Here is a 24,512-nt window from a genome sequence, read left to right on the forward strand (position 1 = left end):
CCCGATTTGGGAGGAAATTAAAGATTGGCTTCAAAGACTGCTAGAAGTGGAGATCCCCTTAGACCCGTGGCTGTTCCTATTGGGCAGACGAGTCGAGGGGCTATCAAACGCCACACACAAATTGATCACACACCTGGCCACAACCACTACTGCTGCGGCCGAGTTTATTCGAGCATTTGCCCGTTCTCGGCCGCAGCAGTAACCTGGCGCGCGCTGGAGGGTGCCGGGCGCGCGCCGAAGCAGCGGAGGAGTGCCCTCCGATCGGGGCGCTCTCCCTCCCGCTGCCGGGTCCGCCGGGTCCCCCGGAACCCCCTGCCGCCATCCCCCACATCGCGGGACACCAGGGCTCCCTCGGGGAGCCCTGGACGCGCGTGCAGGGGGCGCAGGCACCCGATGACGTGTGACCGCGCATCGGTGATGCGCGGCACGCTGAGGGAGTGCGGCTAGCATGCCGGGGCATCCCCCGGCTTGCGGTGCTAGCCGTGCTGCAATAAAGTGTGTCGGTAGTGTAGGTGCGAGATCGCAGCAGTATGGAAACAACCGGAGATTCCAATTATCCCCAAGATCAGAAATAGAATTTGGTTTGTTTGGCGGATGGAACAGTTGACGAGTTTGGTCAACGACACTGGCTCAAATTTTCTAAACGTCTGGGACCCCTGGCTGGCAAAGACGGACATCCCGGGAATAGATATCACCACAATTCTGCAATGATAAGTGAGAAATGCGTTCTCCGGTAATGAAAGGGATCCAGGACAATTTAGCGACAGAGCACCCAGATGCTGAGAGGCATTCAGGTCACTATAGGCCCCGAGAACAGGAGGCAGCCAGAGAGGCACCAGTAGGAGAGAGGGGATCTCGGTGAGAGAAGCCTACGCTAAAAGTAGACCCACGGCGTCCGACGGGAAGACGATAGGTGGAACACCCTTTGAGCCTTACCACCCCCCCCTCCGCCCTCCCCCCCCTTTCCCTCCCTACTAGTTAGTTGGTGTGTCTTGTCCCCCTGTTCGTCTTGTGAGTCCAGTATGTCCAGTTTTTGGTTGATTATATAAAAAGAAAAAGAGAAAACTAAATGCGGTGATGTCACGGTGAACAATGGATGGTGTTACCATGTATGATGTATTTCACCCAATAAAATCAAAGTTATAAAATAAAAAAAATGGATATTTAGTGGCGCAGAGTATATTAAATAAGAAGGAAGTGAAACATATCAGGCTCTGTTTTAAAAATAACTGCAGCATTAGAGGAACCCCCTTTTTCTAACCCCCCTTTTTCTAATCCCCTTTTCCTCATCTCCCTTTCCTCACCCCTTTTTCCTCTTCCCCTTTTCTCACCCTTTTTCACTGAAAAGGAGTTGCATGTCTGTGAGGCACAGGAGTTGCATGTCTGTGAGGCACAGGAGTTGCATGTCTGTGAGGCACAGGATTTGCATGTCTGTGAGGCACAGGAGTTGCATGTCTGTGAGACATGGAAGTTAATTATTAACCTAGGAAGAAATGGCTTGAATTTAAGAATGTTAAAGTAGTTTTTTTAGGAATTAATGCATTAATACTGCATGGAAAAAGAAGGGGACATCTTCTTTAAATGTTTTTTTGTTTTTATCTTAGAAAGCTCATAGAAACTAGTTTGATGGCATAATAATATACATGTCATGGAGTAAAGTGTTTGTGTGTCACTCTGATAGTTAATGTATGTATGTATGAATGTGTTTGTACATAGCGCTTTACATTGTCACGTACAGTGTCACGTCAGTACTAATCATAAAAATAACAAATAATCTCTTGTAAAAGGGTAATTTAAGTTTATACCCTTTTGTCAAAGTGTATTAAGCCTGCTGCAATTTACAAGGCATGACAGTACCATTTAAAATAAACCTAAGAAGTATTTTATGTTAAAGTCTGTTAGTGTAATATTTTAAGAGAGAATGAAAATTTGGCAGTTGTAAAAATAATTCTTTACACCTTTACACCTTTACACCTTTACACCTTTACACCTTTACTTTACAGTATGAATTTGTATTTTTTACTGTAGCACATTTTTTTTCCTGGGCGTAGGAAATACTGTGTTACAATATTTAAATGAAGTTTTAAATTTAAATTTTATGTGCTGATTTAGAGGAGTCAGGACTAAAAGCAAGGTATATCTAGAATGCAAAGTTTTAAAAAGTAAATGTTTATTTTTTATTTAAACAAAAAGAAATGTCTGTTCTTATGGAGTAAGGAAGCTTTATTAAGTTTTACTCTGGCCCACGTGATTAAGATCATGTTGGAGTTTTGTAGAAAGGAGAATGAATGTTGATGGAAGATAAACTCAGAGAACATGTGTATATGTGTCTGTGGGTGTGTGTAAGAAAGATAAGAAATTAATAGTAAATAAAACAATACGATTTTTGTTTTATAGGAAGGGTTGCAGAGATGGTTTTGTTTTTGTTTTTTAGTTATCAAGGTTTCTCTGTTCAAACTTATATTAGGAAACTAACGGTTTGTTTTCTTAAATACACTGCTCGTTTGATTTTTGAACAGCAGTCATTTAAAAGAGGTAAGGTTAAAAGCAGCCAAGCGGGCTGGCCCCCCTCCTCCAGCTTAAAGAATGTACAAAGACCACGTTCCAGACAGGAAAAGTTAACTAGAAGCTGAGAAAAAAAAATGTTTAAAAGCAGCTTAGTTATAGTATGAGGAAAGAGAATGATTCTGTAATGTATTTATTTTTGGACTAAGTTTATTGGCCAATACCCACTCAGCAGAAATGCTTTAGATGGCATAGCCCCTATTATGTAGGAATTATTACAAGAAGGGGTTATAATCCCCACATGCAGTATCCAAATTACCTCTAGGCAGAAACCAGTAAACACATTTCAATTCTATTTGTTCTAATTAAGAGATGTTTTTAATTATATTTGTTATAATTGTTTTATTAATAATACAATAATATTTAATGTTTTTCCGTATTTGAATAGTGTCAAAAGTATACTCAGTACGTCACAAAGTGTACGATATAAACGAGTAAGCATAAAGTCACATATGAAATAATTTTTTTTAAAGTTAACTGCATATGTGAGGTATTTTTTTTATAACTTTTAACCATTACCTCTCCTTTCCCTCCAAAGGTGTCTTAATTTGAACCCTGATCTATAGCCTCTCATTTTAAAGAATGCAACTGTAGGCTATCTAGATTTTATTTTTTAAAGCAGTAGCTATTGTCAAATTCATGATATATATACTGTATATTTAAATCTCAAGCTGCTGATGTTTTAAATACCATCATTCTTTATGTTGTATATTGTTCACATGTCATAGGATTTGCATATGAACAAAAGAGAGGATAATTTATATGATTTTCCATTACACACCTGTCTATATGCGGACTCTGCCTATTTTGTTCATTGCAACATTACCTTATGTGTGTTGTTTTGTTATATATATCCATCCACTTTACATTTTCCAGCATAACTATTGGATAGCTTTATTTTGAGCCTGTTTGGGAACTAAGTAGTAATGTGATAAGCTGCTACTACGCAGTGTTTTGTGGTGAAGCTAATTAGCATTGTTAGTATATTATGTACACTCGCCCCTCATGTTCTGATAGGGCTTTACACTCGTGTTCATATTAGCATTTTTGTTTACCGTATACTACTGTCCGTTTCGTTCACATGGGGACTTTTATTTATGGTTTATTAGTTGTCATTTTATGCATTTCGTTAGTTTTTAGCTTGTAAAAAAGTTGTATACATTTTAGTTGTGTTATAGTTAAGTTTATGTGGATATTTCCCATTTGGTCTGTAATAAATTTGATATTAGTGGTATTAGTTATTTAACTGGTACTTTATGTATATTTTACAGTTTACAATGAGTGCAAGCTTTAGGGACTTTTAGTGACAACCTCTTGTCACTTATCAGTGTTCTCTTACGATGCTTTCCTATGCACCGTTGATTTCTTTCTTTTGTAGTTTGGTGAGCAAGGTGTTTTTGTGTTTATTTTATATGCGGATGCCAAGATTGTGGTGAAAAACAAATAAATTTGTGCTGATACTAAATTATAGTGGTTAAAAGCACTCTCCTTGTGCTTTTATTAATGAAATGTTTAAGTCTCTCCAAACTTAGGTGCAGCTTATACAGTCTACCAAGGAGAATACAAAGCAGCATCATCGCAAGAAAAAAGTGCCGGCACCACCGTAAACAGTTAACAAAGATAAAAAATCATCAAGCCAGCATTTTTGACCAATAGTTAGTGTATCTAGGCACAATAATCCTAGAACATTTAACCACCGAGGAATTAAGACTTCAGGCAAGGCCCGGTCTTAAACGAACAATTTGTTTTTTCAGGACTCAATATTATTATTTTTTATGCTTTAGAGTGTGTTTTTAAGATGTATGCCCTTCTAGGCAAGATCAGCCTACACCATCCAGATGATGATAAGGGATGATCAGTTTTGAAATATTTGAAATGTTTATTGTTTTATGGTCACATCATTTTGCAGACAATCATACAATCTTGCACAATGCTACACAGGTTTATGGGTCACAAGGGAATATATACAATGAATCCCTGCCATACTCTAGTGGCTCCAATGACGTAAGAGAGAATTACATTTAACCCCTTGAGTAGGGATACCTTACACTAATGCCGAATTGAAAAAATGAAATGTTAATTTGAATTTGTTTACAGGGAACTTTTTTTTAAACTTTTAAACTGAATTCCACTGGTAAATGAGGTTCCTGTAGGTGGATTTTGCATTGGGAACAACAAATCAATTTATGGGTCAGGTGTCTCCACCAACCAATGAAACTTGTATGAAAATGTATTTACAGCCCTGAACTAAAAATTTTCAGGGAGCATGTGACCTTAATTTTTCAGTTTTAATTAAGATAGTAAAAGGTGCTTGCACAAATTCTAGTTTACCTAGGGGAGTGTATTGGATTTGTGGAAAATGGGCCTACAGAGTATTACCATGTGGTTGGACGGGGTCTTGCTATCTAGGTACAATTGTGCCTGCCTTTACAATGACCCACTGGCAGGATCAGGAATAGCAGAGCCACTTCCAACACACAGGGGTTGAAAAGTAGTCTATGGAAAGAACAATTTTGTGCTAGCTTATTTCCTAATATAGGAGTTGGGTTGCTATATGACAGGCTCAATGTACTTACGGATGTACTGGATGATGTTCTCAATCATACAACTACATTCATTAATTTACTTAATCAAGAACAGGTACAGATTAGATTAATGGCCCTACAGAATAGAATGGCTCTGGACTATATTTTAGCGTGTGTGCCCTGGTTAAAGAGCAATGTTGTGTTTTTTTAGAGATCAAAGTGGTAAGATTGAGCATGAGGTAGAGAAGATCGCAGAGATACAGGAGAGATTAAGGAAAGGTGGAGATAAGAGGTGGGTTTTATTAGGAATTACCATGTTGGTTGGTTTTCTAGAAGCGAAACTGATAAATGGATTTGTCTGTGTGTTTGCAGTTCTGATTTTTTTGTATGTCTGTGCCATGTGCAGTAAAACCATACTGCAAAGGTGTGTAACACCCTCTACCCAGGCCATGCCACTGATCACAGACGACACTACGGAAGATGCAATCTCAGAAGGAAAAGTCAGTCCTCCTCAATGGAATACAGATGAAGATGATGGCAGAAAGACCAACCTGGCGGATATGATAGCCAGCAGCTCTGTGAGTTTCCAGAACTATCAAAGCCATGCAAACTTGGGCCCTCCAGGCCAGTGCAACGCTTCTGAGTTTTATCTGAATTATCCTTAAAAGACTATGTTTTCAAGAATAAAAAGAGAGGACTGTGAAGATTGAGATAATGTGTGTGGCTATCATCACCTCCATTTTGGCCTAAACTGCCATTTTGAGTGTTTGCTTATATGAATGTTTATTTGTTTCATTCGTGAATGAATGAACTGTGAATGTTTGATTCTGCAGAGTATCACTTCTGGATGTAACCCACCCTTGTGTAATTCCTACGAGACATGTAATAAATTGAAATAGCATTTGTAAGCAATTTCTCCTGCATTAGATATTTCTGCTGACCGTAGGATCTGTTATCTGACAACTACAGTACACACACAGGGCTGGACAGAGTAACTCCCTTATGTCACAAGTTTAAGAGGCCCACATTATGGTAAATTATCGATAAGAATATAGCGTATGCAGCATATTTAGGTATCGATATGTCTTTTTGTATGTCATCATATATTTTTTATCTCTAAGCCAGCCCCCTTAAAGGGCGTATTACTCATTTTGAAATGTATAAAATTGTGATACCAATCAATATGTTGGGAGAGGCTTGAGTTCTTTCTGAATTCTTGTCTCCCAATTGTGCCTTGGTACAGATAAACTCATGTTGTTACTTTTTTGAACCCTTGACTCATTGATTTTATTTCTACGCTTTGACATTCTCGACCCCGGGGATGTCTGTCTGTGCCAACCAAGGTGTCCAGACTTTTAGAAAATTGGTGCCAGTGTCGTTAACTAAACTCATCAACTTTTCCAGCTGGCATATAAACCCCATGCGATTCCGAATCTTTGGGATGCTTGGGATATCGGGGCGTTTCCATAGTGCTGCAATCTCGCACCGCATTGCTATTGCAAAATGTGCAATTAATTTATTGTTTGCTTTGGTAAGGCCCGTTAATGGTCTATTCAAGAGAACAGCCATGGGTCTAGGGGTATTGTGAGGTCAAAAATCCTCTGGATCCAATTTCTGATTTCCTCCCATATTGGAGAGATCGGCGGGCAGGACCACAGCAGATTTAACAGGTCCGCTGATCCTCCGCACTGCTTAGGGCACAGCGGGGAGGATCCCGGCACGAACCTAGATAATTTCAATGGGGTGAGGTACCATCTAATGAGGACTTTATATGCGTTCTCTTTGAGAGTGGTGCAGATGGAGCTTTTTGCACTAGCCAAATATTTAGCGTTCCACTCCTCATCCTCAGGGTCTCTCCTAGTTCCGATTCCCATTGGGATCTGAAGGACGGCACCTGCTGCCCCGGCCCAGTCGATCGATTACCTCTCTGTACAACTGTGATGTAAGTCCCTTCATGTCAGTCTCTGCCAGACAGAGCTTTTTGAAAGTCATCAAAGGGGGGTATGGGGCAAATTTATTATAAAATGCTCTGAGCTGGAGGTATCTAAAGAATTCTGAGTGGGGTATATCTTTTTCTAACCTGATGTGATCGAATGTTTTGACCTTTCTATTGTAACCCTCCAGATCCTTAATCCATTTAAATCCTTTTTGTTTCCAGATTGATATATTACTGCCCGATGGGCCAGGTGCGAACTTGGGATTATTTTATATGGGGGACATCATAGTGTGTCTTGTCGTGAGGGAATGCCTAATCTTGGAAGGCTCTCAGACCGATAGTGAGTTAGTCATTTAGGAGAGCGGTATGTCAGCGTACAGTACTTTTGCGCTGTTTTGGGTAACCAAATCAAGCTGCTGAGCAATAATGGGGAGCTGACCGCACTTTCCAGCTCCATCCACCTTTTCAACTGTGGGTTGTATTGCCATTGAACAATTTGACTTAATTGAGCCGCTTTGTAGTATGATAACAAGCAGGGTACCGCTAGGCCTTCAGCTAGTACAGGTCTCTTCATATTTCATTTGTTAACTCTCGGTTTTCTCCCTCCCCAGATAAAATTAGAGATTTCAGACTGAAGCGAGAGTAAGTCCTTTAGGGCCTCATGCAGTAAGCCCCGATAAGGCTTTTTCGGCATTTTATAGCCATTTTTTTCCTTCCAGATTCAGTAAGTGCTGAGAAGTGGGAATTATCGGCAACTTTTCCTCCCGATAAGAACTTATCGGGAGACGGCTGGCGATAAGCCCCTTATCGGCACTTTTTTAACCCGGCTGAATTCAGGAAGCCCCGATCAGCTTTTCGGTGCTGATCGGCACTCCAGAATGGAGATTTTATGGCCAATCCAGCCCGCCAACTAAAGTTGGCAACTTGCTGGAGGAGAAGCATCGGCAAAGGCGACACTTAGAAAAAATCAGCCCTTTTTCCTGCCTGTGATTGATGCCGGGGGTCTCCGGAGCTGATACCCGCACCGGAGCCCCCCGGCATGCATCCGAGGCAGGAAAAAGGCATTTAATAGCCACTTCATTACCTTAGCGGCTAACCGCTAAGGCAATGAAGGGGTTAACCCACCGTGCCATCTTTATTGTGGCTAGCGGGGGTGGGTGAAGGGGGTATTTGGCCAGGGGTGTGAGTTTAGGACTTGCGGGGGGGTTGCGGGGGCACTTAACCCCTTCACGACCATAGCGGTTAATACCGCTATGGTCATGAAGGGGTTAAGGCCTCCCGCTACCCACTCGCAAGCCCTAAACAACCACCGTTGGGGCTAATACCCCCTTCACCCACCCCCACTACCCACAATAATAAAAAATTCACACACCAGCCCCACACTAACTAAATAAATAAATACATACATACATATATAACCCCCCCAGTCCTGAGGCCCAACCACCCTCACCCACTACCCACAGGGGAGTCCTACCAAATACCCTTGGGGCCAATACCCCCTCCCCCAGCACATACAGTACAATAATGTGTCAAATAACTATTATCCACATAGGGATAATACATTATTTGGCCATTATTAAACACATTAAATACCGTAATAAAGTAAAGAAAATTGTACTAACCTCATCAATAAGAAGGCTCCGTCGCCAGCATCATCCTTGGGGTCCGTTGCCAAAATAATAAATAGTCAATACATCTCAATTACATTAACATACCAATGAACCCCTTAATTACCTTATCGGGTACTAACCTCAAAGGTAATTAAGGGGTGAAGCCATCCTGCAATGGCAACACCACTTATGCATAACATCCTCAATGAATTAAAAACCAATTTCCTAACCAAATCTCATTTAATCATTCAATCTGAAGGCTCAAATGCCACTAAAAACATTGCATTTACAGTGTATACATGTAGCATAACATGTAAACTACATGTACACGCTGCAAATCAATGTTAACAATACAATAATCCAACTCAAATAGCCTGACATCACAAGAACTATATTATGTAAGCAAATAAAGTCACCATCAATGAATTAACAGACATGAATTACATCCCTAAACAATTAAAATACCATCCCTACCAATTACACAATTAACTATAGCTATCGTAACAGAGAACAAGTTCAAAACATACTAAAAAGGACACCAACATTTACAATATACTAAAGCAAACCTCTCCATAACCTACAGTACAGCATAAAGCCCAAAACGTACATCTCTCTAATAATAAAATACATTTAACACACATCTATGCATAGCAGCATAGCCACAATCATTTACAATACAGAAAATCAAGCTTTAAAAACACTATCATTTCTTACCCTGTATGTATATATCTCTCTAGACATACATACATACATACATACATACAGTGGCAAGAAATGATATGCATTAAAAAAAATGAAGACATGAAAAAGCAAAAAAAAACACATTAACATTAAATACATTTCTTTATTTAACTTACCATTACTTGCCCCCACCGACTCCCGTTGATCAGCTTACTCACGAACCAATCCATGAACAGGAACCCATAAAATAAAAAACCATAAAATAATAAACATGAAAATAATAAAACACGACAATCCAGGGGTCTTCTAGTTGTAATCCATCTTCATCTGTATTCTTCTACCTTCTTCCGGGGTCTTCTTGCCGTCCGGTGCCACGCCCTGGTCTTCTTTCTTCAGAGGAGGTCCTTCCTCCTCGGCGTCTGGCTTCAAAATGAGACGACATAGGCTTTTAAAGGCCTATGACGTCACATTTTCGTCATATGGTTCCCACGGCCCTGATTGGGCCGTGAAAACCATGTGTTTTGGCCGATGTAAAAAAAATGATGACGTCACTTAAAGGCAATAACAGTACAGCCAATCAGAAGGGCTTTGCTGCAATTGCCTTTAAGATGACGTCATGAAAAGGCACATGGCCGGACTCACATGGTACGGCAGCCAATCAGAGCGTGGGAAGTCTATCCCTACTCTGATTGGTTCAAGTACCATGTGACAGAGGCTTGGGGGAGAAAGGATGTGACGTCATTGAAAGCCTCTGTCACATGGTACTTGAACCAATCAGAGTAGGGATAGACTTCCCACGCTCTGATTGGCTGCCGTACCATTTGAGTCCGGCCATGTGTCTTTTCATGACATCATCTTAAAGGCAATTGCAGCAAAGCCATTCTGATTGGCTGTGCTGTCATTGCCTTTAAGTGACGTCATCATTTTTTTTTACATCGGCCAAAACACATGTTTTCACGGCCCAATCAGGGCCGTGGGAACCATATGACGAAAATGTGACATCATAGGCCTTTAAAAGCCTATGTCGTCTCATTTTGAAGCCAGACGCCGAGGAGGAAGGACCTCCTCTGAAGAAAGAAGACCAGGGCGTGGCACCGGACGGCAAGAAGACCCCGGAAGAAGGTAGAAGAATACAGATGAAGATGGATTACAACTAGAAGACCCCTGGATTGTCGTGTTTTATTATTTTCATGTTTATTATTTTATGGATTTTTATTTTATGGGTTCTTGTTCCTGGATTGGTTCGTGAGTAAGCTGATCAACGGGAGTCGGTGGGGGCAAGTAATGGTAAGTTAAATAAAGAAATGTATTTAATGTTAATGTGGTTTTTTTTGCTTTTTCATGTCTTCATTTTTTTTTATGCATATCATTTCTTGCCACTGTATGTATGTATGTATGTCTAGAGAGATATATACATACAGGGACAGAAATGATAGTGTTTTTAAAGCTTCATTTTCTGTATTGTAAATGATTGTGGCTATGCTGCTATGTAAACATGAGAAGAAAGATGTACATGAACGTTTAAAGATGCGTTACACATTACAAGCATTGTGTAATGTAAAGCAACATGAATATACGGTGGATGTGTTAGATGTGTGACATGTGTAACATCATATAAAGAATTGTCGCTCAGTTCAGTAAAATGTGTGATACACTGGCGACACACTTTATTCGAGCTCGGCTAGTCCCACGAATTCGGGTATACCCGGGTGTATTGAGGTTTGTGACTGTTTTCTGCCCGAGTGCATTGGGTTATTTTCCAGGCAGGGATTGAAGCATTTTATTCCCGCTGGCTGCAATACTGCACAGTATATATATATACACTGCATTACAATTCATGAATTTATGCCATCTGGTAGACACGCGAAGCATTGCAGCCTATTAAATCCTAATCATTATCATTTAACAGATCAGCCGCCCGTCAGCTAGGCATGAACCCAGGCTGGGAAGGCAAATGCAACGGGGCTTGTCAGAGGTGAGGAGCGGCGCATTCCAGGTATCTGCCAGGTACATACTGGGTATTTGCTCGAATAAAGTGTGTCGGTGCAGTAGATGTGTGTTAAATGTATTTTATTATTAGAGAGATGTAAGTTTTGGGCTTTATGCTGTACTGTAGGTTATGGAGAGGCTTGCTTAGTATATTGTAAATGTTGGTGTCCTTTTTAGTATGTTTTGAACTTGTTCTCTGTTACGATAGCTATAGTTAATTGTGTAATTGGTAGGGATGGTATTTTAATTGTTTAGGGATGTAATTCATGTCTGTTAATTCATTGATGGTAACTTTATTTGCTTACATAATATAGTTCTTGTGATGTCAGGCTATTTGAGATGGATTATTGTATTGTTAACATTGATTTGCAGCGTGTACATGTAGTTTACATGTTATGCTACATGTACAGTATACACTGTAAATGCAATGTTTTAAGTGGCATTTGAGCCTTCAGATTGAATGATTAAATGAGATTTGGTTAGGAAATTGGTTTTTAATTCATTGAGGATGTTATGCATAAGTGGTGTTGCCATTGCAGGATGGCTTCACCCCTTAATTACCTTTGAGGTTAGTACCCGATAAGGTGATTAAGGGGTTCATTGGTATGTTAATGTAATTGAGATGTATTGGCTATTTATTATTTTGGCAACGGACCCCAAGGATGATGCTGGCGATGGAGACTTCTTATTGATGAGGTTAGTACAATTTTCTTTACTTTATTACGGTATTTAATGTGTTTAATAATGGCCAAATAATGTATTATCCCTATGTGGATAATAGTTATTTGACACATTATTGTACTGTATGTGCTGGGGGAGGGGGTATTGGCCACAAGGGTATTTGGTAGGACTCCCCTGTGGGTAGTGGGTGAGGGTGGTTGGGCCTCAGGACTGGGGGGGTTAGTGGGGGAGGGTATGTGGGTGAGGGTGGGTTAACCCCTTAATGACTGTAGCGGTTAATAACCGCTATGGTGATTGAGGGGTTAGGGGACATTACATTGGATGTTTTAATTCTTGTGTCTGTTTTGCAGAAGCGGATGGTGCATGGGCAGGATGAAGATGAGGATGGCCTTCATCGTGGCAGCTGGACATGGGTGATGAGTACTATATGTATTTAATGTATTTATTGCTGTGTATGTATTTTAAATGGACAACTGCACTATTATCTATTTGTGGATAATAGTCATTGTGCCCATTACTATACTGTATGTTAGGGGGGTATAGGTGTTATTGGGGTTATATGTATGTATATATATATATATATATATATATATATATATATGTATGTATGTATGTATGTATGTATTTATTTATTTAGTTAGTGTGGGGCTGGTGTGTGAATTTTTTATTATTGTGGGTAGTGGGGGTGGGTGAAGGGGGTATTAGCCCCAACGGTGGTTGTTTAGGGCTATTTGGTAGGACTCCCCTGTGGGTAGTGGGTGAGGGTGGTTGGGCCTCAGGGTTGGGGGGGTTAGTGGGGGAGGGTATGTGGGTGAGGGTGGGTTAACCCCTTAATGACTGTAGCGGTTAATAACCGCTATGGTGATTAAGGGGTTAGGGGACATTACATTGGATGTTTTAATTCTTGTGTCTGTTTTGCAGAAGCGGATGGTGCATGTGCAGGATGAAGATGAGGATGGCCTTCATCGTGGCAGCCGGACATGGGTGGTGAGTACTATATGTATTTAATGTATTTATAGTTGTTTATGTATTTTACATACACAGGGGGTGTATGTTGTTTATTGCAATGTTTATTGGGGGCAAATGTCCCCAATAAACATGCTATTCTGCCTTAACCCCTTCATTGCCTTAGCGGCTATCCGCTATGGTAATGAAGCAGCATTTATGTATTTGTAATACTATTGTGCGGGATCAGGTGGCCCCCTGAGCTGAACCGCATTGATTTGTGCTCAGAGACCCCCTGCTTCCCGAGTTACAGGCCTCGGTTTAGGGCATCGGTTACAGTGTCGCCGCCATATTTAGAGCTGGCACGTCGCGAATGGGACGCTATAAAGATGGCGGCGACACTGCCACCCAATGACACATTCCGGTGCCTGTAACTCGGGAAGCAGGGGGTCCCTGGTCCAAAAAGTGATGCGGTTCAGCTCAGGGGACCCCCTGCTCACTGTACAGTATTATTAAATAAATATTCATGCTGCTTCGTTATCGTAGCAGATACCCTGTAAGGTAAGGAACGAGTCTTTATTGATGTGTGTGTTTTACTCATAGTGTAGATGTGCAGGGGGTCTCCGGAGCTGAAGCGCTTTGGTTTCAGGTCGGGGGACCCCCTGCTTCCCGAGATACAGGCCCCTTTATGGGGTGCCAGTATCCCTCTGCTTTGTTTACAGGCCGCGGTCACGTGATCGGGACCTTTAAATGCAGAGAAGATACCGGCACCTCATAAAGGGGCCTGTATCTTGGGAAGCAGGGGGTCCCCTGACCTGAAACCAATGCGGTTCAGCTCCGGAGACCCCCTGCACATGTACACTAGGAGTAAAAGTTGTTTAAAAATACTTTATTTGTTGCCGATGTTTGCGCTGAGAGAGCGGCTTTTTCTCTCTCTGCTGCAAACATCTATCGCCACCAAAGGCTTATCGGAAGGCTTATCGGGAGCCAGCCTGTATTGGCACAGGCTCATCGGCAGCTTTGCTTTCGCAGTTCTTCGGCAGGGATCGGAGGGATTCGGCCCTTACTGAATACTGTGAGGGCAAATCACCAAAAAAAGGCCGATCCCCCACCTATCCGCCACACTTGGCGAAAAGGTTTTATCGGGCCTTACTGCATGAGGCCCTTAGTCTGAGTGGCACTGGTAACGTCTGGGAGAGGTATGGGATACGGGGGAGTAAATTCATGTTGACGCTATGTATCCTACCTATCCAGGATATCCTCTGGGATGCCCACATGTGTAGATAAGTTTTCAGTGTCCGGATTTGGTTGGGATAATTTTCCTTATATATGCCTTTGGCATCTTTGGTGATATGGACCCCCAGCTATTTGATATATTTCTGTTGCCAGTTAAATTTGAAATTTAGTTTTAATAACTTCTCGGTATGTCTAGAGAGATTGATGTTGAGGGCCTCAGATTTGGATTGGTTTATTTTGAAACCAGAGATCCTCGAGAATCTTTCCAATAGATCAAATAGGTTTGGTAGGGAGGTGAGGGGCTTTGTAATAATTAAGAGGATATCATATGCGTACAGGGCCGCTTTATGATATTGGGAATATGCGTTTAACCCTGAGATGTCCAGATTGCCTCGAATTTGCGCCGCCAGTGGCTCGATACATAGGGCAAACAGGAGAGGAGATAACGGGCACCCCTATCTCGTGCCACTCTTAATTTTGAATGGAAGCGAAGGGTAGCCCTGATGTATGACCCTGGCGGTGGGGCCTGAGTACAGAGAGAGAATCACCCCACTCATCAGATCCCCAAAGCCACAAGCGCTCCTTCAAATAGGGCCAGTCTATCCTATCAATAGCTTTTTCTGCATCCAGACTTAACAACATACTTTGTTTGTTATTCATATTAGCCAATTCTAACAGATCAATAAATCATCGGGTAATATCCGCCGGCTGCCTCCCTTTAATAAATCCGACCTGATCTGGATGTATACGTCTGGGTAGGATGAGACATAATCTATTGGCCAGCAATTTAGCGTATATTTTATTATCGGTGTTGCTTAACGATATTTGCCTGTAACTTTTGCAGTCCAGCGGATCCTTACCAGGCTTATGAATTAGAGATATAGATGCCTGCAGCATCTCCCTGTTGATGGGAGCTCGTGCTAGAATCGCATTGAAGACATGGAGCAGCCTTGGGGCGAGTGATTTAACAAATTTCTTATAATATAGCCCCGAAAAGCCATCTGGCCCGGGGGCCTTTGATGGTTTAAGTTATTTGATGGCCTGTGACACCTCTTCGATAGAGAAATCTGTGCCTTGGGCCTCCCTATCAATTTCCCCAGATTTGAGCTGGCTAGGAAATCTCTCAGCTAACTGCTCGTTTTAGCACTGTGTGCCACCTTCTCTCCATTATACAGAGCTTCATAGAACTAACCAAATTCTTCTACTATTTTCTTAGGGTTGGCTGTAGGATACCGGATTTTAATCGTATAGCTTCGATGTTATATTTAGATTGCCTGTCTCGTAACGCATGGGCCAGCATCGTATCCGACCTGTTTGCTTTTTCGTAAAACTTCCTCTTTGACCAACTCAATGCGTTATCCGCCCTGGAGGTTATATGCACACAGCCATAGCCTCTCCGACCTTGAACACGTACTTCAGTTTGACTTTTTGAGACTCGAAAACTGGATTTTCCAAAACAAACTGTTTTTAAACACGGACAAGACTGTAACAATGGTATTTGGGACTAAGACTACATTTTTAAAGCTTCCAGTGACTGAGCTCCAGATCAGAACCAACGCTAACACCACCCTAACTCCTGTTACTAGTTTTAAATATCTAGGCATATGGTTTGACTCCCACTTAACATTCGGAATGCACATTGATGCCCTGACATCCAAAACCTATGCCAAACTAGGTGTACTTTACAGGAACAAATACTCCCTAAGCCTGCTGGTCAGAAAGCGTATTGCACAGCAGATGCTAATGCCAATTATCGACTATGGAGATATAGTATATGGCTCAGCACCACAAACCCACCTTGGCAAACTTGACACCCTCTACAATTCAATTTGTTGTTTCGTTCTCCAATGCAACTATAACACACATCACTGCGAAATGCTCAAAGAACTAGATTGGTCATCACTCGAGTCTAGGCGCAAAGTTCACCTTTCCTGTCTTGCCTTCAAATACTTTCTGGTCAAGCTACCCACTTATCTGAACAAGCGCCTCACCCCTACCACATGCAGCACTTATCATCTGAGATCTGACTCCAAAAGGCTCAACAAAGTATCCGGCCGCTCCTCCTTCTCTTACCGTACACCCCAAAACTGGAACAACCTACCGGAGACTCTCACATCCACCACCAGTTTAAGTTCTTTCAAAACTAAGGCTGTCTTACAGTTGAATCTGGTCTGTAACTGTTACATAAGCCTATTATATACATCTTCTCTAACTGTGCATGCAATGTATTCTATATAATGTATACCCTGTTCATTTATGTAACTGTATTTGTAACCATGTATTATTTGACATATTAACTATGTCCAGGACATACTTGAAAACGAGAGGTAACTCTCAATGTATTACTTCCTGGTAAAACATTTATAAATAAATCAATAAATAATAACATATTTAACTCAATTTTGGTGTCTTTTAATTCTTGTAGGGTTTGAGAGTCTGGGCTGCTTTTGTGTTTTGAGGAGAGGGAGTGTAGTTTAGTTTGGAGCGTGGAAATTTTGGTCTCTCTCTCTCTCTTTTTCTTCTGGCTGTGATGCTAATTAGAGTGCCCCGCAATGTCGTTTTGTGAGCCTTCCATAATACTAAATGGGATTCGACAGAGCTGTAATTTATATGGAAAACTGGTCAATTTCATTACCTATAACATCACAGATCTCAGGGATATTTAGAATTGATTAATTAATCTTCCAGTTCACCCCCGGTCTATCGGCAAAGATATTATTGCACCTTAGCTCTATCGGTGCATGTTCAGACCATGAAATCTCATGGATCCCAGCTCGGGAAACCATAGGAACCAGTTGACAGGAGACAAAAAAGCAATCGATTCTGCTGTAAGAGCCGTGTGGATGGGAGCAGAACGTGTAGTCTCTATCTGCCGGGTGTAATTCCCTCCAAATATCAGTTAGTTGGTTGGCTTTGAGGCCTCTGCGTAAAGAGGTCATTACTCTCTTATTGTCTGAGCCTGCTTCCGCCCCCCGATCTATCGAGGTGTGGTTGCATAACCTTATTGATATCCCCTGCGAGCACGATACATCCCCTAGCGGTGGAGCTCAAAATCCGGAAGAAATTATCAAAGAAGACTGCATCCTGCTCACCAGGGGCATAAACAGAGGCCAGCGTGATACACTGTTCACGTATCATACCCACCAAAATGATAAATCGACCGTCTATGTCTCGCTTGGTCGACTGAACAACTAATGGAATTTCTTTACTGAACAAAATGGCCACTCCGCTTTTTTGACAGGTGCTGAGGATAGGAAGACCTGGGAGAAATCTTTATCTAAAAATGTAGATGCACTACTCTTACTAAAATAGGTCTCTTGTATTAGCAGAACGTCTGCTTGTTTTCTCTTATAATCAGAGAAAGCGAACTTTCTTTTGATTGGGCTATTAAAGCCCTTTATGTTGTGAGATATTAAAGTTAACGCCATCGTTTAATGTGTGTAAAGTGAAGTATCTTAATATCTTTTGGCTCACCAGTGCTATCGCTTCTCGGACTTAGTTGATATGCTTCCGTGGCACCTCCATCTACAGCAGCTCCCTTGCCATGCCAGGGCCGACACCCCCAACCACAGGGGGAGGGGGGGTGAGACAGGGGACCGGGAAGGGAAAACATTACATCGGCAAATACGGAAGGAGCAAAACAGAATACAAAAAAATAAATTAAGGACGGTGTAAAATTGAACTTAAGAGAAAATAACTGAATATAACATTAACTTAACATTGAGAACTGCAGCTTGAACTAATTCGTACAAATACATAACATATAATAAATAGCAATGAAGATTTTTTAGTGTGTAGGCGGTCACTGCAGCAGGAATTCAACCGCAAACGTGAATAGTTAAAATCAGCTTTATTAAACTAGAATGCTGCGCATCACAGAGATCACTCTGACGCGTTTCGTTCCCGTGTGGAACTTTATCAAAGTTTATCACTCTTTGATAAAGTTCCACACGGGAACGAAACGCGTCAGAGTGATCTCTGTGATGCGCAGCATTCTAGTTTAATAAAGCTGATTTTAACTATTCACGTTTGCGGTTGAATTCCTGCTGCAGTGACCGCCTACACACTAAAAAATCTTCATTGCAATTCTTGGCGGAGCACGCCGGCCACTACACGGAGCTGGGAGCTGGTTTCTACTTCCCTTCCTGATGACTGCGCTTGGATCCGCCCCTCGCACTCGTTCCAGGGCTACTCAGGATCGCTGATTTAGCAGTGCAGTTTCCATTCACCCACAGCATAGCTGTCGGCCCTCGGGGATGACGTCACGAACCAGCGCGAAGCTCGAGGAGACGGGACCGGCCAGGCACAGGCAGTGAACAGACTGGGTCGGTTCAGGGCAGCAGGTGATAGATTCGTGAGTACACGGGAGGGGTAGCTTATGGTTGCCTCTTTCCCTGACTCTATACCTTTCCCTGTGCAATAGCCCCCCACCCAGTTTTTATCTCTCATTCTGCCGCATGCTGCTGTTGTTGCCGGTCCCCTCACACAGGATCTTCATGTCTATGTAGTGGCCTTTATTGCTCTATATGTGTCTGACATTGCTCATATACACCCCGATTTACTTATGGATTTTTAGAAGCACCGGACTACAGGGGTTCATTCCCCCACAATCACCCTATAATAAATAGCAAACTATACCGAGTATGATAGGGGGAACAATGACTGTTGGCTGTGTCCCAAACCACCTGCACCTCTATATTAGATATATATTTCTGGACGTGTATGGTCCCCTAACATATATGAATTATAGACCATCAATAATTCCCTAGTTTTACCCCATTACCCATTACTTATTTAATATTTAACAATCATTGTTAACATACAACAGTCATCTCTTAGTAACCAATAATCATCGAACTTCCATCATCATTATTATTTTGTATATTCATTTTCTGTATATAATCATCCTACTTATCCTTGCTATTACTAATACTATTCTGCTAACTATTTAATTTATATTTCTATCTAACTATATACAGCCTAAGCCCGTCGCCTATAATATAATGCAGTGTAAAATACAATACAACATAGTCAAATAACACGACATATAACTACCCTCTAATATACCTATCATTATTAACTATTATCGTTTTATTATTCTGATGAGATCATAGTTTACACTTTCTTAACTCTCCCAATTATTCCCCCATACATCTAATTATGTTTATCTACATCTAATATGTTTGTTCATATTTATCTATGTTTATCTATGAGTATCTATGTGCATCTATGTTTAACTATGTTTATCTATGTCATCTATGTAATCTATTTATCTATATTTATCTATGTTGAAATGTTGAACTGTGTTAGTAACTCCCAGAACTTAGTAACTGTCACAATAGCTTGTGCAGGGTTATAATATACACCAAAATAACTGGGTTGAATTGAATGCGACCGTGATATGATAAAGAGAGTTTATTCCTTCAGGGAAGGTGAACACACAATATGGTACAAATAACACACAGGGCACTTACTTAGAGAATGGGCAACAAATTAATCTGGATCTGGATTAGCAATTCATCAAGGCATCAGGTATCAGTTAGAAGTAATCACGAACAACACGAACAACATTGGGCATAGAGCTGACACTCAGTTATAAAGGATCTGGGCTCTATTGGTTGACAATTATCTGCACCCAATTACTCTTTTCCAGCTAACGTGGGAAGCACTTTGGTACCTTCCCCCAGGTAGCTGGTACATGCGCATATCCCCCTGGCCAGAGACCCATTTTCAGCACCCCACACTAATCAGATGGCGACTTAAAGTCTACCTTCTGGGGATCTGGGCCGGGAAACTCTGTCGAGAGTTGTGAAGTATGACACTTAGTACAAGTACCCATGTCCTGCTCTTCTCCGCCCTTGCATACTTAATCAGGGTGGGGGAGCCTTTGATCAGGGAAATTGGTGTAGACATACGGTCACCCCCTGATCATTAACATACTGCAGGGGCTAGTATCTTTCGCAGGCTTTAGACTAGGCACCAAATACAGTATATTTTCACAATCATATATATATATTAAAATAATCCGTTCGGCTGGGCCGAGCGGGATAGAAATTGCCAGACCCTCATGCCGGAGGGGACTCTCCATGGTGGCCAAGTTTCAGCATGCTACAACCCACCAAACCGGAGTTAACAATAATACATTTTAAACCGACGTGTTTGAAATTGCATGTCTCTGTCATTGAAGTCAATGGCAGAATCACATTTTACACAGTTATCTATACTCTGTTCTGTTGATCAGAGAGAGCTGGTATTTGCCATGCAATCATGCTGGAGCAGTGACGACATGGTGACCAAATCTCAGCCCTCTAGTCCTTACAGAACCGGATATATGGGTTTACACTTTTCACACTTTCTGACTTAGGGCTTCATGCAGTAAGCACTGAAAAAGCACTCTTGGCAGGTGTTCAATATCAGCATGATTTTGACGATTTGCCCTCGCAGTATTCAGGAAGGGCCGAATCCCTGGCGAATCACTGCAAAAGCAACACGCCGAGTAGCCGGTGGCGAGACAGTCTGTTTGTCGATAACCAGGCGATACGCCGTCCCCTGCCGAGATGTGCCTGCAGCAGAGAGAGATCTGCGACTCTCTCTGCACAAACATCGGCAAAATAAAAAAAAATTCAAATCAAATTATATTCATAGTGTACATGTGCAGGGGGTCTCCGAAGCTGAACCGCATTGGTTTCAGGTCCAGAGACCCCCTGGTTCCCGAGATACAGGCCCCTTTATGAGGTGCCGGTATTTCTCTGCATTTAAATGTCCCGATCACGTGACCGCGCAATGTAAACAAAGCAGAGGGATACCAGCACCCATAAAGGGGCCTGTATCTCGGGAGAAGGGGGTCCCCGGACCTAAAACCAAAGCGGTTCAGCTCCAGAGACCCTCTGCACATCTACACTATGAGTAAAACACACATATAAATAAACAATAATTCCTTACATTTGCGGCTATCTGCTATGGTAATGAAGCAGCATTAATGTATTTTTAATAATAGTGTATGTAAGCAGGGGGTTCCCTGAGCTGAACCGCATTGATTTGTGGATCAGGGACCCCCTGCTTCCCGGGTTACAGGCCCCGGTATGGGTCATCGGGTGCCAGTATCGCCGCCATCTTTATAACATCCCATACACGACGTGCCCGCTAAAAAGATGGCGTTGACACAGGCACCGATGCCCCATACCGGGGCCTGTAACTTGGGAAGCAAGTGGTCCGTGAGCCAGAAATCAATGCGGTTCAGCTCAGGGGACCCCCTGCTCTCGCACAATATTATTAAAATACATTAATGCTGAAGGCGCATGCGCGATGACTGACTTAATGGTCGGGTGAACAGTTAGCTCCGTCCACAGCCGGCGATTATATAAATAAATAAAGCATCCACAACTCAACATAGTACACCAAAATTAGACCCAAATAGACCCTAAAATACAAAGATGTCGAGGGCGACGGGATCAAAGAGAACCTCTGCGGTTCTCACAGATTATTTTGCAAAGGGGAGGAGGACAGGGAAGACAGCAGCAGGGAGAACCAAGTGATGTGGCGGAGAGACATGCGAGAGTTCTGTCTGGATATCAAAAGATGCTTCCAGTCTGAATTGGCGGCGCTAAGAGCTGATATAAGTGGCATTGGAGTAAGAACAGACTCCCTAGAAAAAAAGCTTGACTCCACCATTAAGGCCCAGCACAGAATGGATAAACAACTGGCCCAGGTGAAGGATACTGTGAGGGACCTTATGGACAGACAGGAAGACAATGATAACCGTGAGCGTAGGAATAATGTGCTGATAAGGGGGGTGCCTGAGGACGAGACCGATCCGGATGACTTCATTGGCAGATGGCTGACTCAGCTAATGCCTGACAGGGCAGAGCAGGACATACACCTAGACCGGTGCCATAGGGCCCTGAGGTCGTGGCCGCAACAAGGAGATCCCCCCCCTGAGACATCATAGCGTGATTCCCCTTTTTTAAAGTGAAGGAATCCTTCTGCCAAATGATCCAAAACGATGTTGAATTTGAGGGCCACAAATTACAAGTGTTCCAGGATATCTCGCCCACCACCCTGCTCAAGCGGAGGCAACTTACCCCCATCACCAAGGTGCTCCGAGACGAGGGTATCAGATATAGGTGGCTATATCCTTTTGGGCTGCTGGTAATGCGCAATGGTGCTTCTAACACCCTAAGGAGACTGGAGGATGGTGAGAGCTTCCTAACCAAATTGGGGCTCTAAGAAAAGATACCCGAGGAAGCAAGGGGAGAGCGATCAGCCCCTGACCCAGCCTGGAAGGAGGCTAGAAAAAAGGACAAAAACAAACAGCCAAGGAGCCCGAAGTGAAAGGGGCCCGTGATCTGCAGAAGAATCTTCATCTTACCTGTTCCTGTCCACATCTTCGGAGCTCTACGGTTTTGAGCCTGAGTTGGGTCCTGTTGTATCCTGTTGTACCTTCCTGTGATGCCGCCCCATGCTACCTCTGAATCCTAGCAGCTCTCCTGCAGGACTGGCGGCCATCCATGATCGGCTCCGGCTGCTCAATGAGAGGGAGGGAGAGAGGCATCGAGTGACGCAGAGGGGGAGGATATGACGTCAGATCCCGCGAGACCTCCAGGAGACAGAGGACGAGCCTCCTCCAAGATGGTGGCGAGAAGCGGCCGGATGGGGAGACGAGCCTTAGAAGCCCACGGGAAGTGACGCCAGGAGATGGACAGGCAATGTCGGGGAGGGGGGGACGGGGGAAAGACTGCTTTTAAAGGGTTGGCTATGGGGGTACAGTATTCTGGGAAGAAGCGGTTAATAAACAATAAAGACAAACTAACAACCAGAAAATTTAAAGACAAAGCATGGGGATGCAGGAAAGGGACAAGAGGAGGAGGAGAAGGGATGCGGGGGAGAGGGGAAAGCCACATCAAAGAGGTCGGAGAGTAGTTTGAGTAAAATGACGGGCCATGGGGGATCAGCTAGGGGACGAGGGGGGGGCATAAGGATATGCAGATAGCGGTAAGACAAACGGGAGATGGAGAGGAGAGACACAGATACACTGGCGACACACTTTATTTGAGCTCGGCTAGTCCCACGAATTCGGGTATACCCGGGTGTATTGAGGTTTGTGACTGTTTTCTGCCCGAGTGCATTGAGGTATTTTCCAGGCAGGGATTGAAGCATTTTATTCCCGCTGGCTGCAATACTGCACAGTATATATATATATACTGCATTACAATTCATGAATTTATGCCATCTGGTAGACACGCGAAGCATTGCAGCCTATTAAATCCTAATCATTGTCATTTAACAGATCAGCCGCTAGTCAGCCAGGCATGAACCCAAGCTGGGAAGGCAAACGCAACGGGGCTTGTCAGAGGCGAGGAGCAGCGCATTCCAGGTATCTGCCAGGTACATACTGGGTATTTGCTCGAATAAAGTGTGTCGGTGCAGTAGAGAGGTCAGACGCGGGTAGATAGGTATACAAGATCTAGATAGGAAGAGGGGGATTGCAGATGGAGTAGAGGGATGCCGCCGCCAGGGCAAACACGAGGACCAGAGGAGGACAAGGAGCCTTATATAGGGAATATAAAAGCAACAATGAGTGGCAAAAGGTGCGGTCGGGGGGAGGGCGTAGACTTCTGGGGTGTGGGGAAACGGGGGGAGGAGAAGGATTGGGGATAAATATGTGACTACAGAGAGTCTCCCCACAGTTATTCCCTACGTTACAGTCAGAAAGAGGGGGGGGGGGGTTCTTTTGATGTTCTTGATGTTAAGAGTTAAATTTGATTTGATGCTCAGAGGCCGGTCAGGACGGAGGTCCGGCCATTGTCGTGTGTCTTGGGACTCGGATCGGGGTAGTTGCCCAGGATCTTGAGAAAGTCCTTGGGAGGGGGAGGAGGGGAGCGCCCCAGTTGGAGGGAGGAGGTACAGGGGGGGCCCGCTCATTTCCCATAACCCAAAGGCAAGGGAGGGGCAGTGGTCTTGGACCATAAGCACTTCTCCCATTTTGTTATGTTTTCCCTATGTGTCCAATGTTCCTTTTTTATTGTCCCCACCCCACCCCTCGTCCTGCCCAGGTTGAGCAGCGCCGACGCTGAGTGAACTGCTAAGCACTGCAGAGGAGCGGGAGAACTCCGACGAAGAGCTGATATCCAAGGTAGAGCCACGACTGAAGAGAGGTACAGTAGGAATACACGCACAACATGTCTCTAACATTGATCTCACACAATGCCAAAGGGCTGAACTGTCCCTGCAAAAGGAAGGTAGCACTCACTGATTACAAGAGAAAAAGGGCCAATATTGTGTTAATTCAGGAAACACACTTTAGCACCACCAGCTTCCCAAAAATTTTTGATAAACAATTTAAAC

The sequence above is a fragment of the Ascaphus truei genome, chromosome 4 (assembly GCF_040206685.1).
Source record: "Ascaphus truei isolate aAscTru1 chromosome 4, aAscTru1.hap1, whole genome shotgun sequence".
NCBI lineage: Eukaryota > Metazoa > Chordata > Amphibia > Anura > Ascaphidae > Ascaphus > Ascaphus truei.